This window comes from Chelonia mydas, chromosome 6 (genome assembly GCF_015237465.2).
Source record: "Chelonia mydas isolate rCheMyd1 chromosome 6, rCheMyd1.pri.v2, whole genome shotgun sequence".
Classification (NCBI taxonomy): domain Eukaryota; kingdom Metazoa; phylum Chordata; order Testudines; family Cheloniidae; genus Chelonia; species Chelonia mydas.
Genome location: NC_051246.2, coordinates 125,895,213 through 125,912,460, shown reverse-complemented (window position 1 = coordinate 125,912,460; position 17,248 = coordinate 125,895,213).

Sequence of the window (17,248 nt, the reverse complement as noted above, 5' to 3'; positions counted from 1 at the left end):
AATATTGTACACGCACAACATTCAGCCCCGGGTCGGTTCGCAATCTGTGCTGATGTCATCCGGGAAGGAAAGGGAATGTTTGTCTGAAGCATGTCAATTCCAAGAGGGCTTAGCAGACGTCCCTACGGTGACATACCGTGAGAGCTTCGCACTCTCATGCACGGCTCTAACTTCGCTGGTAAGGAGCAAGGCCGGGAGCATTTTTTAAAGGGGGAAAAGCATTAAGATGCTTAAACAGCAGGAGACCGCACCACATGGCAGAGGCGCTCAGGAGGGGAGAGAGGAAATGTACGAGACGGATGGGGGGTATTTCCTCCCTTTCCCCTCTTCATATTACTAATCTTTTGGCTTTTGAGCGAATCTCTTACAGCTGCTCGATCTTGCGTCTTGGCCAAGGACCCTTTGTTCGTCCGATCTGCACCCACGTACGTCTTCGCACACAAAGTCCGCAGCTTTGGGAGCAATAGATGCTGTCACCTCCAGACCTGAGCAGCACAGAACCACTGCAGGATTCCTTTGCCAGCAAGTGAAGCACCATGGGTCCTTTTCCTCGCCCTTAGAGCTAGGGGTGAAATCCTGGCTCCACTGAACTCTGTGCGAGTTTGGCCACTGAAGCCAGGATTTCACTCTAGATTTTCAAAATGGTGCCCAGCCCCCAGATACGTATAGATGGCAATTGTGTGCACACGGACACGGATGATGTAGCTGAACGACTTCCCCAATGTGTCTTTCTCTCTATTTCACCTCGTCAGATACAGAGGCCCTGATTCAGAAAAGCATGCCAATCCGGGAGAGCATTACGCACACGCTTACGTTCCACTGGCTAAAATAACACCCAGTGGTTTAGCACATTCTTAAGTGCTTTCCCCTGAAGCAGGGCCTTAGTTGTATGATCTGGGGCACGGTCTGTTTTTTGTTATGTGTACAGGGCCTGGCACAATAGACCCTGATCCCTAAGTCAGGACCCCTGGGTGGTACCGCAGTATAAATAGTACATAATGTGCAACCAAGACCGGATGACAACTAGCTGAGTCAGATTCACTCTTGTTAAGGCAGAGGTCATGCTTGGAGGTGTGGGGAGCAACTGGAATCAAAAGCAGAGATGCTTTAATCTACCACATTTCTAGGGAAGACGTCCACTATTTGTTTGCCAGGTTCATGCCCCAGGGGTGGGGGGAGGTTGGGTGGATTTCTAGAGTGATGGTGTTTTTGTGACGTGCACAACAGACCCATTTCTTGGATAAATGCTTTGGGCCAGAGCAATAATTTGCTCTGTGTTGTACAGTCCCAACTGGCTGAGACGTTTGGCAGTCATAAAATAACAGAATACGACCAACAACTCCTTTCATGTTGGGTAGATCACTAAATAGCTATCAAATGACAACAACTTGGAGTCATGATTGATATCAGAGAGCCTACATTTAGTCCATTTGGCCTACTTCATAGCACTGAATTTTTCTTGTGGCGAATTTGGCTACCACTCCAAATCCAGAACTCCACAATATCTTCTACAAAATAGGGCAGCAGCTGCTGATTTATCTTTAGTAATGATTGCAGCTGATTGCGTCCCTTTTTTTTTTTTTAAGTGAATGTTTTTGCCTTCTTTTTGTTGTTGTTCTTTTCAGTGAGAAGTCGATGATTGTCTACTACAAAGATACACGCTAAGCAAAGCCACGGGTCTGCAGGATTTATAGCTTGTCTGAGTCAACATTCACAGGAGAAATCTATTTTCTTCACTCTTGTCCAACTAGTCCTTCCTCAGCATTCCCAAAAGCTGGCAGTGCCCACTGGGTTCTGCAGTCATTATTATATCATGGCGCCTAGGAGCCCCAGTCATGGACCAAGATCCCATTATGCTAGGCGCTGTACAAACACAGACCAAAAAGAGAAGTCCCTGCCCCAAAGAGCTTATGATCTAAGTATTGGGAAGAGACAACAGACGGATACAGACAGGTTCTCACTGCTCTATATGGTAGCGCACACTAAACACTACAGTGTAACTAAGTCACGCTATAGGCCACCCACTGATCTCAGTGACACCCAGTGAGTGGGGGTTACACAGTGATATCTACAATCAGGATTTGGCTCAGTGTTTCTGCACAAGGAGATAATTTACTGAGGCCTTCACAAATGGTCACTATTTTCTGGGTGCCTCACTGTCCAACTTATGGCCCCTGAGCTTTGATTTTAAGAGTTGCCGGGCACTTGCAGCTTCAGTACCCCCATTGACTGCAATTCTAGCTATACTGGGGACTTATCTGTAGCATCTGAGCACCTCACGGTCTCTAATGGATTTATTCTCACAACCCCCCAGGAGATGGGGAAGTGCTATCAGTTGTGGAATGGAGGCTCAGAGAGAGAGTTAAGTGACTTGCTCAAGGTCACAGGAGAAGTCTGTGGCCAAACAAGGACCCACACAGGAACCTGGGTCTCCTAAGTCCAAGACTAGTGCCCTAATCACTGGCCCATCCTCCCATCTCTGGATTTGTGGGTGCAAAACATTTCTGAAAACCCAGCTCCCAGGTGTCAAAAACAGAGATGTTGAAAATGTCCTTAGCTTTGTTTGTTGGCCAACTGAACGGCTGCTGTGATTTAACCACAGAGATCCCCGAAAGAAAGATACGGTACGTGTTCTATAGCCAACTGGTAGTTTAGGTCTTTCTCCTGGGCAAATGAAGTGCAGCAATGGGAAACGCTTCTCTTAAACCTGTTCACTCTGCTCCTTGCTCATCACCCATTGCAATTAGGGTCTGATTTTGCAACCTTGAGTCAACAGGAGTTGTGCCGAGACGCAGTCGCAGGGTCATGTGCTGACAATTTTCTCAATGGGATTTCCTGTTTCCCGGATATTGAAAACTCCACGAAAGTTACTAGGAAATTCTTTGATCAGGGCGCTTTGCTAATCAAGCTGAGGGTGATGCTCAGCACATTCTCGCCACGTATCCCTGAGTCACGCTAAAGGCTAATGATGGCCTCTCAACCAAAGTGCTATTATCTAGCGGCAAATAAACACTGCTCATAGTCTTCAGAAGGGAAAATTAGTTTCTTCTCCATCCCATTCATTTTCCATGTGATCGTGGCAGCTGCAGTAAGAATGGCTGATGTTCCTCCAAAAATGAACGATTCTCCTTGCTGCTGCAACTCCCACAGGTCAGAGTGAGTGGAAGTGCGGGAGCCTATTTGGAGAAATGATAGATGCAATCTAAAGCTATTAGCCATTTTGTGTCTGAAACAGATGGATCTAATTATAGTCAAATGGGCCCATTGGCTGGATGCTCAGATTTCTTTACTTAATTGATCCAAGCTGCCGAACCATGAATATAAAAAGCTTGATCACAAATCAACAACATTCTCTCACACAAATCGCTACAGGCAAGAAGGAGATTGGTTCACTTTGGCCCAGATCCTCAACGGTATTTAGGCTCCTAACTTCCACTGAAATTAATAGACGTAGGAGCCTGTGAGGATCTGGGCCTTTGTGCCTACTTCTGCCCTGACCTAGGAACAGCCAAACTGAGCCAGATCGGTGGTCTTTCTAGCATCTACTCTGTGACAATGGCCAGTACCAGCTGCTTCTGGGGAAAGGTACTGGAATCTCCATAGTAGACAACTCTGGATTAAACTGCCGATGGGAGATGTTTCCTCCTGACCCCCACTGGGTAGTAGTTATTGCTATTGCACAAAATGTAAAGAAGAGCAGGATTTGGTCCTTTGTATTTTTCTGTATCCCAACACATTAGGAATGGCTCTGCTTGAGCCTTGATAATGTGGACCTTAGAATCATAGGACTGGAAGGGACCTCGAGAGGTCATCTAGTCCAGTCCCCTGCACTCAAGGCAGGGCTAAGTATTATCTAGACCATCCCTGACACGTGTTTGTCCAACTTGCTCTGAAAAATCTCCAGTGATGGAGAGATTCCACAACCTCCCTACGCAAGTTATTCCAGTGCTTAACCACGCTGACAGGAAGTTTTTCCGAATGTCCAACCTAAACCTCCCTTGCTGCAATTTAAGCCCATTGCTTCTTGTCCTATCCTCAGAGGTTAAGAACAACAATTTTTCTCCCTCCTCCTTGTAAAAACCTTTTACGTACTTGAAAACTGTTGTCATGTCCCCACTCAGTCTTCTCTTCTCCAGACTAAACAAACCCAATTTTTTCAATCTTCCCTCACAGGTCATTTTTTCTAGACCTTTGTGCCCTGGCCTTTTGGACTTTAACTCATTTCCATCTGAAATGTTGCACAGAACCATCTGGGTCTGCATTTACCTCCATAGTGAGTCCAGGGGAAGCCCTTTTTGGGTTCGTCCGGCAGCTTGGAAGTCATTGGGGCTATGCTGATTTTCATCAGCTGAGCAGCTGGCCCTGTGTCTCCAGAGGCTCATTAGTATTTCCCTTTTTGGGACAAGATTTCATTTAATTTGTATATCTCTTCTTTAGAGCAGAAAGTGACTTCTGCTGACTCATCTCCTTCTTGGACTCTCTCGCTGCTCAGATGGGGAAGGAAGGGGGCATCTATCCATGCCGGTGTCCACTCTGGGTCTGAGCAACGTGGGGCCCAGCTGCCGTTCCCCCAATAGTCCCTGAGATTAGCCCAGTGAAAGGTTTGATTGATGATGTCGATAAGAGAGGCCTCCACACAGAGAGATGGAGCCAAATTTATCCCAGCGGTAACTCCAGCTGAGCTCGGCTGCGGAAAGGTGCCTTTACGTGTGGAGGAGAAGAAATGTGGCCTTGTTACTTTGAAAGGCCAGCTACTGAAGCTGATTTATTCCTGGTTCTCCCAGCCAGAGATGTAGCAAGGCTGAGAATTTCTAAGTCAACCAAGGGATCTGAGTTCCTTGTCCTTGTTAGAGGTGAACAGGATTGGGGTTTCAAATCCTATAGGCAGGTTTGGAAAATCTCAGCTCAACTGACTAATGCAAATCCTTAAAAATGTATTTAAGAGGCAAAGTTTGAAAAGAAAAAGGAATTGTATCTGTTGTACCCCTTCCTTCCTTCCTTCCTTATCAATAGCTTGACCTTTCTTTGCCACCGCATGTCAGGAGATGACCATTAAATGATGAGAATGAAACACGGCCCCAACTCCTTGGCTGTTGTAAGTCAGCAAAGCTCCGTTGACTTCAGTCGTGGTGTCTGTCCGGCCCTTCCCCCACTGGAAAGTGAGAGGGCATCTGTAACTACATCTGGCAGGTTTCAGAGTAGCAGCCGTGTTAATCTGTATTCGCAAAAAGAAAAGGAAGACTTGTGGCAGTCTCTAAGGTGCCACAAGTACTCCTTTTCTTTTTACATCTGGCAGTGACTGATTTTCTTAGTGACAGTCTCACTTTGGAACAAAGCCAGAAGTCCTTACTTGGTTCTTATTCATGCAAAACTCTCCCTGATGTAAAGGATTTCATTCAATTCAATTATGGAGAAATACAAGACGCTCTTGTTTAATATCAGCTCATATTGCATAAGTGTTTTGCATTTCCAATACAGAGCCATCATTTTCCCATGTGCTGAAACTGTGCTTTCTTCTTACTGCCATATAGAAATATTTTCAGGCGTCTTAAAGTGCTGATCTTTACAGAAGGAACCTTTTGTTGTATATTTCCCCAAACAACTCTCAGGTTTCCGCAATGCTCATTGAGACACACGTAGCCTGATGCCTGTCCCTGCTTCCTGGCTTTTCACTGTGTAGAAGTTCCTTCTGCTACAGTTCGTTGCTCAAAGGCAAAAATCAAAAGTTTTAGGTAATTCGGCACCAGCAAAGAGGGGATTAAGTGCAGAGCAACCATCTTTCGCTGTGGAAGCCGGTGGCAACAGTGGTAGCGATAAGTATTACATTGTTCGTTGTGAGACACAGCGGTATCTCCTGGCCGGGCAAGGATCGATGAATGAGGGGAGTGGCATTTTGTATCTTTTGACAGGACAATCAGAAATTCCAAACCCTGCTCAAACACATAACAGAGCTCAGAGCGAGACCCACCCATGGGCATCCTAAAAGAGGGGAATTTTAAAAAGAGGATATGTTTAGGGTGACGTGACCATATTTCCCAAAGGGAAAATGGGACACCATGCAAGGCAGGCCCTCCCCCTTCCCATCGTGGGGCTGGCCCAAGCCACTTGCCAAGCCCCCATCCCCATGCAGGCGAGTAGCGACACATATTAAATAGGGTGACCATATTTCCAAAAGACTGGGGCTGGCGTCGCTGCTCACCCGAGCCTTGCTTGCCACCCGCATGAGACTGCTGGCTTGAGCCCTGCCTGCCCCGCACTGGAGCCCTGCCTCTCCCTTCTCTCCCTGCGCGGGGCTGGCATCACCACTCCCCCCTCACATGTTCCACTGCACCCCATTTCCCCCCCCCCAAAGTGGGCATTTGTCCCGTTTGCTTTTGCCAACTGATCAAATTGGACAAATGCCCACTTTTGCCATAAAAAAGCCAGGACAGGGCTTAAAAAAGGGACTGTCCCAGCCAAAATGGGATGTACGGTCTCCCTAGGTATGTTTGAAATGCAGCACGGTACCTCGTCTGCGCCATAAGTCACACTACAGATGTGCGGTGCATAGGTCCCCTCTTCTCCAAAGCAGGCAACAGTTAGTGCTCTGAGAGCATGCGGCTTGAAAGCCCTCTGTGTCGTTGGCCGTGTGGCCTCATATTTGATACAGCCCTTTTGGCCCGGCCGTGAACGAGCAGCAGCATTCTTTGAATTTTTATGCAGACGATGTTGCACAGGACAGGCACTGCAGCAGGAGCATATGAGGAAATCCCTAACGACTGCTCAGATGGAAAGTTCTTCAACCGATGAGGCAGGAAGCTGACACCACCGGGAGATTTTTTGATGCTCTGGACTGTAGGAAGCCCAGATCCCGTTACTATATTAACACAAGACAGACATTTGCTGACTCCCTCCTAGTTAGGCTTTGTATACAGGTGTGGGGGCCTATAAATAAGCTGGAACAGGAACTCTTTGGCTGGAAAGGGCCGGCCTTTTCCAACAGGGAATAGATTTCCATTGTTAGCTCTTCCGCATCCTTTCCACAATAAGGGCTTCATCCAAAGCCCATTGAAAACAATGGAAAGGCTCCCACTGATTTCAATGGGCTTTGCATCAGGCCTTGGGGCTAGAGGGTCAAGGGGCAGATGTAGCTCCATTGAAGTCAATGATCTGCACCATTTGAGGATCTGGCCCAGGTGATCATTTCTATTCCTGTTTCTCCTCCCACAACTGTGCTTTAATATATTGGAGATGGACCCCGAGAGCCTTCCTCCTGCTAACTAGTGTCTTGTTCCATGAGTAGTCTCGTTGAAATCTAAGAGTAAGGTGCTACTCAGCATAATCTGGCCCTCTACAGCCTGTGGAATGGGCTGTTAATGCTACTATGAGAAACTTCCCAAGGTCATCCGCAGACTCCTGAGCATTTAAATCAATAACCCAGAGAGACAGTAACATGACGTTACCATTAGTCGCAGACAGAGCCGAGGAAGGACAGAGTCCATGCTGAAGAGTAAGGTACTTTGACTGCTGGAAGGTTGTTGTCTTTGATCCATTCTTAAGGATTCGGATAGGAATCTCCGTTTGTGTGGTAGCACTTCTCCACCTCAGAACTAAATAGCAGTGCCTCTAATAGAAATGTTCAGACCCTTCCCAGAGTCTGGCGCTTGCTCTGCTCATCTCACCCCAAGGGGGATTCCATCATTGATTTTCCAGATCCTAAATATGTCACTGGAGCTGATTTTTAGTGGCACGCTGCTGCCAGCCGGGGTCCCGGCTGCTGGCCCCGCTCAGCCTGCTGCCGGCCTGGATGGATGGAACCCCGGGCCAGCAGCCGGAACCCCAGACCAGCAGCGGGCTGAGCGGCTCAGCACGCTGCTGGTCTGGGGTTCTGTCCACCGGCCCCTGCCACCGAGGGTCCCGGCCGCCGGCCCCTTTCAGCCCGCTGCTGGTCTGGGGTTCTGTCCATGCAGGCCGGCAGTGGGATGAGCAGGGCCAGCAGCCGGGACCCCAGACCAGCAGCATGGGTGGCAGATGGAACCCCAAACTGGCAGCGCGCTGAGCCGCTCAGCCCGCTGCCGGTCTGGGGTTCCGTCTGCCAGCCCCTGCCAGCTGGGGTCCCGGCCGCCGGCACCGCTCAGCCCACTGCCAGTCTGGGGTTCCGTCGGGGGGCCCCTCTAAATGTAAAAGTTATAACTGGGATGCAAAACCTTAAATTAATGAAGACTTGGCACGCCACTTCTCAAAGGTTGCCGACCCCTGAGCTAGATCTTTAAATTTAGGATTTTGGGGGGATAAACAATGCAAACTTATGGGTGTTTCACAGGAAGGGTCTTTTAGGCAGGAGTGATCTTCTTAGAATGTAGAGCAGGTTGGGAAAAAATTGAAAATCTAAATTTCTATGAGAAATCACAAAACATATTGGCAGCAATTACACCAAAATTTCCTCCATCTTTCAGCCAACGCCAATTAGTCAAAATAGTCTAGAGGGGAAAATCCCCAAGAGTTTGGAAGGGATCTAACCCCTCATACTTGACCGCTTAAGCCAGTTTCTAATTAAACTCTTGTTTACCCAAGAAAATTGCACTGGTTTAATTTAAATCAGTTTTCAAATTGGTGCAAATGGTGGGCAGTTATTCTGATTTAAGAGTCATTTATTCCAATTTAGCTTAAACAATTCCTATTCGATTTAAACTAGCCAAAAGAAACCAGTGTTAGACCTAAATAAGGGCATCCATGGGGGAGGGGGGATTGAACCCATTTAACTAAATTGCTAGAAATTCACATCTGATGTTAAACTGATTGAACTTCCTTGTGTAGACATGGCCTAATGGGGGTTGCAAAGAAACTCTCCCTGGGGTCAGGTTACCCCATAACTACCTTCTGCAGAGTTTCTTTTGCTGAAGCAGCTAGTGCTGGCCATAGCTAGAGAAAGGATACTGGACAAGATGGACCCCTGGGCAACTCCTATTCAAATGAAAGGTCTGGCTCGAACATCATGCCGCAATAAGGATTAGATGAGCATGAAGATTTGTCAAATAACATTAAACTCCACTTTGGGGCCATATGAAAGCGAATGCAATTGTAGCCTAATGATAGTCAGATACTTACAAATCATTTCCGAGAGCACAGATTGAATGAATACATCCCTGGGGAGAGGATGAGAGGGGGAAACAAACCAGACAGGACAGATGCTAGTCACGACTCTCGATGCACAACGAGAAGGTGTGCAACTACTCCGGTAAGGAGGGGAGAATCAGAAGCTGACTCAGATAGAATCGCGTTTGAGGTGTCAGGGACTCTTCCCCCTCACGCTGTGCCCCAGCTAACTGCTGTGTTCCCCACCTCTGCAGGGCGACGGTTGATACATCCTCATAGATGCAGACCCACCTCTTCACCAGTCTGCCGCTAAACCCACCGGCAGACCTTGCACGGCTGGTGCGCTCTGAATTCTGTTCCCTTTCTGAGCATTGGAACCTCAGCTCTGCTCTGCCCAGTGCCTTCCCAGTGCGTGTCAGGATTTGCTTCTTTCGTGTTTAATAAATGAGGGGTTACTGAGGTTTTACCATGCAATGGCAATAATGCATTGCAGAGGGGAAGATCTTCTCCGCTTCTGGCTGCTTTGCTCCCTGGTATTTTCCACATTATGTACTAGGCAGATTTTAAAAGAAAAAAAGAAAAAAACAAGAAGTGGGTACAAAAGTTGATGAAGCTTTCAGGGCCTTTTCCATGCAGGGCAGCGAAGGTGAGAATTTGTAATGACAATTGCACCCTCTGTTGGGTAAAGTGGAAAAGACACCCTCCTAGTAGTCTGTATCAGCAAAAAGAACAAGGAGTCATTGTAAAAAGAAAAGGAGTATTTGTGGCACCTTAGAGACTAACCAATTTATTTGAGCATAACCTTTCGTGAGCTACAGCTCACTTATACTATGGAAAGTGTAGAAGATCTTTTTATGCACACAAAGCATGAAAAAATACCTCCCCCACCCCACTCTCCTGCTGGTAATAGCTTATCTAAAGTGATCACTCTCCTTACAATGTGTATGATAATCAAGGTGGGCCATTTCCAGCACAAATCCAGGGTTTAACAAGAACGTCTGGGGGCGGGGTGGGGAATTTAGTATGCATCCGATGAAGTGAGCTGTAGCTGTAGCTCACGAAAGCTTATGCTCAAATAAAGGTGCCACAAGTACTCCTTTTCTTTTTGCGAATACAGACTAACACGGCTGTTACTTTGAAAGGAGTCATTGTGGCACCTTAGAGACTAACCAATTTATTTGAGCATAAGCTTTCATGGGCTACAGCCCACTTCATCGGATGCATAGAATGGAACATACAGTAAGAAGATATTTATACATACAGAGAACATGCAAAGGTGGAAGTACCCATACCAACTGTAAGAAGCTAATTAATTAAGAGGAGCTATTATCAGCAGTGGAAAATACTATAGGAAGATATATATATATACACACACACATACACACACATTACAGAGAACATGAAAAAATGGGTGTTGCCATACACACTATAACGAGAGTGATCAATTAAGGTGAGCTATTATCAGCAGGAGAAAAAAACCTTTTGTAGTGATCATCAGGATGGCCCATTTCCAACAGTTGACAAGAAGGTGTGAGTAACAGTGGGGAGGGAAATAAGCATGGGGAAATAATTCTGCTTTGTGTAATGACCCATCTACTCCCAATCTTTAATCAAGCCTAATTTAATGGTGTTCAGTTTGCAAATTAATTCCAATTCAGCAGTCTCTTGTTGGAGTCTGTTTTTGAAGTTTTTTTGTTGTAATATTGTGACTTTTAGGTCTGTAATTGAGTGACCGGGGAGATTGAAGTGTTCTCTGACTGGTTTTTGAATGTTATAATTCTTGACGTCTGATTTGTGTCCATTTATTCTTTTACGTAGAGACTGTCCGGTTTGGGCAATGTACATGGCAGAGGGGCATTGCTGGCACATGATGGCATAGATCACATTGGTAGATGTGCAGGTAAACAAGCCTCTGATAGTGTGGCTGATGTGATTAGGTCCTATGATGGTGTCCCCTGAATAGATATGTGGACACAGTTGGCAACGGGCTTTGTTGCAAGGATAGGTTCCTGGTTTAGTGTTTTTGTTGTGTGGTGTGTGGTTGCTAGTGAGTATTTGCTTCAGATTGGGGGGGCTGTCTGTAAGCAAGGACTGGCCTGTCTCCCAAGATCTGTGAGAGTGATGGGTCATCCTTCAGGATAGGTTGTAGATCCTTGATGATGCGTTGGAGAGGTTTTAGTTGGGGGCTGAAGGTGATGGCTAGTGGCGTTCTGTTATTTTCTTTGTTGGGCCTGTCCTGTAGTAGGTGACTTCTGGGTACTCTTCTGGCTCTGTCGATTTGTTTCTTCACTTCAGCAGGTGGGTATTGTAATTGTAAGAATGCTTGATAGAGATCTTGTAGGTGTTTGTCTCTGTCTGAGGGGTTGGAGCAAATGCGGTTGTATCGTAGAGCTTGGCTGTAGACAGTGGATCGTGTGGTGTGGTCTGGATGAAAGCTGGAGGCATGTAGGTAGGAATAGCGGTCAGTAGGCTTCCGATATAGGGTGGTGTTTATGTGACCATCGCTTATTAGCACTGTAGTGTCCAGGAAGTGGATCTCTTGTGTGGACTGGTCCAGGCTGAGGTTGATGGTGGGATGGAAATTGTTGAAATCACGGTGGAATTCCTCAAGGGCTTCTGTTCCATGGGTCCAGATGATGAAGATGTCATCAATGTAGCGCAAGTAGAGCAGGGGCATTAGGGGATGAGAGCTGAGGAAGCGTTGTTCTAAGTCAGCCATAAAAATGTTGGCATGCTGTGGGGCCATGTGGGTACCCATAGCAGTGCTGCTGATTTGAAGGTATACATAGTCCCCAAATGTGAAATAGTTATGGGTAAGGACAAAGTCACAAAGTTCAGCCACCAGGTTTGCCATGACATTATCGGGGATACTGCTGCTGACGGCTTGTAGTCCATCTTTGTGTGGAATGTTGGCGTAGAGGGCTTCTACATCCATAGTGGCCAGGATGGTGTTATCAGGAAGATCACCGATGGATTGTAGTTTCCTCAGGAAGTCAGTGGTGTCTTGAAGATAGCTGGGAGTGCTGGCATAGCCAGACAATCCTGCTGTCAGGGTGCCAATGCCTGAGATGATGGGGCATCCAGGATTTCCAGGTTTATGGATCTTGGGTAGCAGATAGAATACCTCTGGTCAGGGTTCTAGGCATGTGTCTGCACAGATCTGTTCCTGTGCTTTGTCAGGGAGTTTCTTGAGCAGATGGTGCAGTTTCTTTTGGTAACCCTCAGTGGGATCAGAGGGTAATGGCTTGTAGAAAGTGGTGTTGGAGAGCTGCCTAGCAGCCTCTTCTATTCCAACCTATTCATGATGACGACAGCTTTTTTCTCCTGCTGATAATAGCTCACCTGAATTGATCACTCTCATTATAGTGGGTATGGCAACACCCATTGTTTCATGTTCTCTGTGTATATATATATCTTCCGTTGTCTTGCTCACTCTTGCTCTCTCTGGGACTCAGCTTGCTCCCGCTGACTTGCTCTTCATGGCTTGGCCCTCCAGCTAGGTCCTTCCCTTCTGGGGTTATCACAGCCCCATTGGACAGCTGTCTCAGCCAATCTTCTGGTCCACTGTCCACGCTGTGCCACTTCCCCAGTGGCTGGTAGGGGAACATGGTCCTGTTCACTATTCCGGGTTCCAATCCAGGGACTACAACCAGCAGCCAACATCTCACTGCCCCAAACCTTGCTGCTGTTTCCCTGGACTGTTTCCTACACCCCCTCTATCAGGCTCCTTCTCTGACACCTCTCTGGGTACGCCCTTCCCTCAGGGCCTGGATCCTAGGGCTTTTATTCTCCCCCTGGCTTCCTCCTTTCCCTCGCTAAGCCCAGAGCGTGACTGCAGGTCTTCCATACTGCAGCCCCTTTCTCACTGCCGCTTTCCTGGCTTTGTACCAGCCCCGTCTGTTCCTTCTTATCTGGGCTCCATCATCAGTCGGGGGTTGCTTAGACCACCTAATTCCCCTCAGCTGCAGCATTATCTGATTCTCAGCCTCATTAACCCCTTCCAGGCCAGTGTGGGTGTGAACACTCCATCACCTGTGGACTTGGGCAAGTCACTTAGCCTCTCTGCTCCCCACAGGGGGGCTCTGAGGATGAATACATTAAAGATCATGAGGCTCTCAGATGCCATGGTGATGGGGACCATCGAAGTACCATAGATAGATAAAACCAAATTAGATTAGATGCCCATTAGTCTGAATGAGTTAATCAGTGGATCCAGTACTGTCCTCCTCGAGTTCCTTTGACTTCAAGAGAGTTTGGCCAGAGCACAGACTTCAGGCTATGTCCCATTACGTATAACACAGTGGAAATGAATAAATGTCTCTGGACTGTGGCCATAAGATAAGCAAGTTGCGACGTTGACTTCACATCTAGCCCCAGGAGAGGATGCAGTCTGCTAACAATCTTCTTTCCCCATCTCATCACTTTGCCGATGGCACAGTAAAATCCACTTACAATCACTGGAGCCTGATAAATGACGCAGCTGGGACATTGACTAGGGATGGCATCAGCAATGAATTAACGTACAGCTCACCTAAAGGCAACAAGCCCATTAAAACAGCCTACCTGTGTAACACCGACAGACCCCAGTCGTTGGCGGGTGGGATCGAACCAGGGACCTCTGGAGCTTAGTGCATGAACCTCCACTGCATGAGTTAAAAGCCACATGGCCCTTAGCCGAGGCTGTAAAACAGACTTGGTCTCTCTAAGTGGTCTCGGTGCCACTAGATGGGACAGAGCACCACGCCCAGGAGGTGTGTGGGTTACACCTGGCTTTACCGTGTCTGCAGCCTACTAGCAGGGCTTGAGTTTGCTGCTGTGCATTTCCAGCTTTGTAGCTCCTGGACTGATTCCTTCTTGTGCTAGGGCTGCTGGATGATGTGAGCCGCATGCCACGACAGTGTCTGAATCACTACTGCTTTGAACAAGGCTTATTTTTACAGCAATTGACGAACAACGTCACCCCAGATCACCGAGACAGTCCGTGTGCTCCCCTTGACTCTCCACTGATTCTCCAAACACCCCCCCTTCACCTACAGCTGGCCACCAGACTGCACCACTCTCCTGTCAGACTGGGCCACTATGATCCACGCATGTGGGATTTGGTCACTGCAATCCTCTGAACCTAGGAAGAAAACCACTGACCTCTAAAGTGCTCCAGAACACGGTGGGGTCCTCTGTCTTTTCTGGCTCCCTGTTACAGATCAGGGCTCATTCGAGATTTCAGCCCTGAGCTTCACCCAGCCCTCCATGGGGCTAGCCCACGTTACCCTACGTTGTTAGGGACCATGGCAGCAGAAAGAATTGCCTGAGGATATAATCAATATAGCTTTCTGGGGAGAGTGAAATAGTTAATTACCTTCCACTGAATGCTTTATTTCATTTCCTTCTCCTCCTCCCTGAAACAGGAGGCGTGTGCGCTGCCTGTGAGCATCATCTAGGTAATTTCAGACTGAAAAGGACAAACTTCACCTGCTCACTCCAGGTACTGAGTTTCAGGATTGTGTCCGTTTAACCTGTTATGGTAGGTGTCACCCGTGGGTGCAGTTACATTTATTCGTTCTTTGTGTGAGCGCAGAGTACAATCTTGGAAGAAGCGCTGCATTGGTATTAGTTTTGTGATGCTGTATCTTTAAGGGGGAGGTGTTGCAAGCAGCAGGGGAGTTTGCGCTCTGCCGTCATCTCTCTATCTAGAGCCAGTTTTGTGGGGGTGGAGATTCTCCCTGGGAACCCAGGCATTGGTGTCTGGGCTGGGATCCTGTGCGCTGTTTGTGACCACCTCTGTTCCAGGACTGGTAAATAAAACAAGTTACCTTAAGAATATAGCCAGACTCCTCATCACTGATTTCACCTCCAATGAGAAGCCGACCTCTGGGGCCCCAACCACACGGCAAAGGGGTGACAATACGAATCAGTTATTTACTTTGTCCTGTTCTTACACAGCCACGCAGGAGAAAAAGGTGCACCCCACTCCAGCTGCCACACGGCTACATAGGAAATACACAGATCTTGGGCCAGGTCACAGGGCTTGCGTACCTCATACTCCTGCCAAGCAAGGAAGTGGATAGGAAGGGGGATGCGAGGGGCAGGGAGTGGCAGGGAGCAGGCAGTGCTATACCTTCACCCCACCGGCACCGGAGGGTAAAGGGCTTGTAAGGGCCGTTGCAGGACGGTCTTCCCCTGCTACGAAGGGGAGCTCTGACGGGACCGTGCCTCAGAGAGGTGTCTGTGCTCCTCCCCCAAAAGCAGACCTACGGGCTGTCCCGTGCTCGGGGCTGAGCCTAACGCCCCCATCTGGCCCTTTAGAAAACAAATCCCACAAGCACAGGCTTGGGATCGGCTTTCCCCGGCACATCTTCAGGGCGCGGCCCCCCACAGGACCGGCAGGGAACGACTGGCCACCGCTCCCTTCCCCACTGCAGCGGACAGGGGGCCGGATCACGCCCACCTCCTTCCCTCCCCAGCCCCCGGGAAGGCTGCTGCTGGGCACGGAACGTTTCTCCACACCGTTCCTGCGCGACTGGCATTAGCCGAACACAGGCAGCCTCCACCTCGCCGGGCCTGCAGGCACGACAGCGCGAGGCCCCTCCACCCCGCCCCACTGCGGGACACCGAGCCGGCCTGTAAAGCCTCCAAAGCAGGTGACGCCAGGACAGGAGGTAGCCGGGCCAGGCCAATGCCTCTCTTATAGCCACTGCTCCTGTAACGACTTGCCCTCGACAGAGCCTGTTGCCCCTCAGTGATCGCGCTGCCCCTGGGAGCTGAACATCCCCATGGGGGCTGGGGGGGGGGGTGGCACAGAGACACCATGTTTTATACTCAGCCACTTGCCTTGTCCGGACGCCGCGCGTGCAGGGCAGCCGTGCCCCAGCTTGGATGGGCACAGGCTAGTGTCGACCTCCCTATGGGGGGGGGGGCGGCCCTTTCACCACCATGTGCTCAATGAGAAAACAGGGCCTTTACTTCCCCTCCATCCCTTGCCCCCCCACCCCCTTTTGCTTTAGTCCTGCAGCATAGCCTGCAGCATGGCCCCCAAACTGTTTTTACAGGGCGAGACTGGCGCGAAGGTCAAGCTGAATGACGACGAGCCGGGTCTCTGTTATGATTAAAGGGTAAACGTTGTCTCTGGAGCGTATCCCGACGCCTCTGCCTGCAAAGAGGAACTTCCAACAGCCTGGTACCGGCAGGCTGTAAAGCACGCGCCAGCACATCAGCACTGATCTGGCAAGAGAGCTGCAGGGAATTTAATCCACCCAGGGCGCTGAGCCGGCTCGGGGAATGAATGTTTAGTTTCACAAGGACGCTGATAAAAAAAACAACTTGAAAATGGGCTGATCCGGCAGCATACCTGGAGCCTTATAAACTCCTGTGAGAAAATCCCATTAAACAGAGAAAGTCCATGAGCCACATACTAAAGGGAACGCAGGCAGGGCTGGCTGGCTGTGATTAATATATTGAACTGGCAGCCTTTGCAAGCCTATGAGACGTGCTGGGGCTAGGGTTGCCAACCCTCCAGGATTGTCCTGGAGTCTCCAGGAATGAAAGATTGGGCTGTATTCGTAGGAGCATTGCCAGCAGATCGAGGGAAGTGATTATTCCCCTCTGTTCGGCACTGGTGAGGCCACACCTGGAGTATTGCGTCCAGTTTTGGGGCCCCAACTACAGAAGGGATGTGGACAAATTGGAGAGAGTCCAGCCGAGGGCAATGAAAATGATTAGGGGGCTGGGGCACATGACTTATGAGGAGAGGCTGCAGGAACTGGGCTTGTTTAGTTTGCAGAAGAGAAGCGTGAGGGGGGATTTGATAGCAGCCTTCAACTACCTGAAAGGGGGGTTCCAAAGAGGATGGATCTAGATTGTTCTCAGTGGTGGCAGATGACAGAACAAGGAGTAATGGTCTCAAGTTGCAGTGGGGGAGATTTAGGTTGGATATTAGGAAAAACTTTTTCACTAGGAGGGTGGTGAAGCACTGGAATGCGTTACCTAGGGAGGTGGTGGAATCTCCTTCCTTAGAGGTTTTTAAGGCCTGGCTTGACAAAGCCCTGGCTGGGATGATTTAGTTGGTGTTGGTCCTGCTTTGAGCAGGGGGTTGGACTAGATACCTCCTGAAGTCTCTTCAACCCCTAATTTTCTATGATTCTATGAATTTGTCCTGTGATGAGACCTCCAGGAATAC